Source organism: Lactuca serriola, chromosome 8, assembly GCF_051521515.1.
Source record: "Lactuca serriola cultivar US96UC23 chromosome 8, Lser_US96UC23_V15, whole genome shotgun sequence".
NCBI classification, from domain to species: Eukaryota; Viridiplantae; Streptophyta; class Magnoliopsida; order Asterales; family Asteraceae; genus Lactuca; species Lactuca serriola.
The window spans coordinates 90,692,875-90,695,682 of record NC_136415.1 but is presented as its reverse complement, the minus strand read 5'-3'; the positions used below and the strand labels follow the sequence as shown (position 1 = coordinate 90,695,682).

The window sequence follows — 2,808 nt, the reverse complement described above, 5'->3', positions numbered from 1 at the left end:
AAAGCATTTAAGAGAATCAGAATTTTAACTATAGTATGATACTTTGTGTACAAAAAAACATTTCCTCACATGTTATCAAATTATCTTAACTATTATCAACTTCATAACCATTTTACAACTTTTACTATAAATTTGTATTTTCCAACTTCATACAAAGTAACTATTATCAACTTCATACAAAGTAAACCCCTAAAAACGGAATGTTAAAATGCATGTATAATTATAGATGATATGGTGTTGCATGCACTTTTATCTTGATGCAAAATAAAATTTTATTGAAAAAACTAAATATGGGCATGTCATAACAAAAAAAAAAAAAAAAAGCTGTAAGCTGGAGCAATTACTTTTATTTTTATTAGTTTGACATGTTTGTATTATGTTTAGATAAAAATACTCTTTGGAAAAGGAGTAATTTAAAACATAATGAATTACAAAATTAAAGCATTTGAAAAATCAAGTGAAGAGAATTAGGCTCAGATCTGTAAGTTGAAGTCAAACAAAGGGGTCTGACACCGCCATGGCTGCAACACCGGTTGCTGCATGCCATCCGGGTTGCCCCGCCAAGATACGGGCCGAGTTTCACCCTGTGCCCGATTAATGATGCCCGGATAACAATCCTTACAGAAATCAAATATCATCGCCATCTCAAAATACCATCGCAGTTACATATATAAACACACAAAAACACAATAGACCTTTTTTCTTTATGGGAAGTAATTTGTACACAACATCTTTTATCCAATGTCATTGCTCACAATTCTCCTCATTTCAAAAAATGTAGAGCTATGATTATGAAAAAAAGAACCTTTTCTATATATATATATATATATATATATATATATATATATATATATATATATATATATATATATATATATATATATATATATATATATATATATATTTATTATTGTTTTATTGTTTTGAAGGGCTGTTGGTTTTTTTTTTTTTGAGAAAAAGGGGACAAACTCACCGGCTCAACATGATCGGATCAGATCCGATTATGGGTTGGCAAGAGAGGGGCAACCACCCTTTCGAAACTTCCCGTCTCTCTCGCCGGAGCCTCCTTTGTTTTTCCGAGCATCATCTTCAGATCCCCAATTTTGGTGTGCCTTTGTTCGATATCGGGGATTTATAGTCATTGCAATTTCCAGTTATGTCCTTCGGCTTCATAGAAAATAACGGATATGGGCTTGGCCTCCCTAAGGAAGGAGGGTATATTTTTAATTTCAAATAAACATTGACGACTAGGTTCGTAATTTGGCCACAATTTACTGTATAACGATGCATTTGAGCCACAGAAAGAATTGATAATGATTTATAAGGGTGTATACTTAGCTGCCTAAGGTTTTGTTGTGTGTGATTTCTTATTTTTAACTGCGTTAAAAAAACGTTTAACAGGTTTTTAGGAAGGATAGTATTGGAATTGTTTTTAATTGCTAACTAAAGAAAAAATACTATAAAAAGATATAGCATAACATTCGAATTTAAACTTTAGTTTATATTTGAAATTTCATTCAGAATTTTAAATATTAAATTTTGTTATGAATACGGTTTAAATTTTTTATTTTACAAGTTCGTCTCAATTTTACGCTTTTAATCGAGTTTAAAAAATTGACCATATTTGTAACAATTTTTCATAAAGTTTTCATGATGTTTTTATAGTTTTATGCTATGTTATTCTTAATAAAAGCAATATGTTATATTTTGAGTTAGGACAAATTACATAAAAACTACTAGACTTTAATATTTTTCTTGGTTGATTATTGTGAATTAATTTTTTCAAATTAAATTACTCAAGCCCTTAATATAATATTAGTGTTTTTCAACCTTTAATATAATATTAGTGTTATTTTGTGTTTCCCGAGGTGTCGCACATATATTTGCATGAATAGTTTATTGATCTACTATGTGTTGAGTGGATAGTTGACCAAAATTGCTAAAGAAAACTAGCATTGTCCATATGGGCTTACCATATTGGTCAAGCCTTTAAAAGGTTGTTATGTTTTGTATGGGCTAACCCTATACACCATTACATCACAACACAATTTTTAGTTTTTTTTTGTAGTTGTGTTTAATAGGAAACCTTAACTTTAGAGTTTAAAAGTCCTGTCATTTTAGGTTAGACCAAGGATGAGATAATTAGCTATATGGTCATAAAGTTACTCCATAGTGTTAATACGTGAGTGTTCATTTCTTTTTCTCTCACTTTCAAAAAAAAACCAGTCATAACTGAAACCAGTATTGTAACATCTATAAAATTCATACCAAATTTAAACTTTTCAATCATAATTAAAAGCAACATAACATTGTTTACAAAATGTTTTCAAATCATTTTCCATCAGAGCGTCCCAAAAATCATAACATAAGGATGAGGAGCGATACGGTCACGCCTTCGCCTTTCCACGGTCTCCTGAAGTACCTGAAACAATACACTGAAACTGTAAGCCCGAAAGCTTAGTGAGTTACCCCCAAAATACCAACCACAATACCATACACATATCATATCATATCATATCATATCACATCATAAACAGAACAACCATGTATATCAAGTATACAGTGTGACTGGTCCGCCCGCACCGGGCCTTCAGTCTGTCTGGTCCACTATCCGAGCCTCGGCACGTCTGGTCCACCCTCTTGGGGCCTTCAGCCTATCCGGACCGCTCGTCGGGCCTTTGGTCTAACCGGTCCGCCCTGGGTATGTTGGCCTACAGCACAAAGCAGGACCCGCCTCAACCCAACCCCATTCCAACAACCATGTGCACATAAACATATAATCATATAGCAATTCACAACTAATCAACC

General features: G+C 32.7%; 1 long non-coding RNA gene across 1 annotated transcript; it reads right to left on the bottom strand.

The window, feature by feature from the left end:
* Positions 1-315: 315 nt before the first annotated feature.
* LOC145069650 (uncharacterized) lies at positions 316-1,303 on the bottom strand. Its single transcript, XR_013689595.1, has 2 exons — positions 974-1,303; positions 316-617 (listed from the first exon to the last, which is right to left on the bottom strand). It is a non-coding gene; the product is annotated as an uncharacterized LOC145069650 (long non-coding RNA).
* Positions 1,304-2,808: the final 1,505 nt, after the last annotated feature.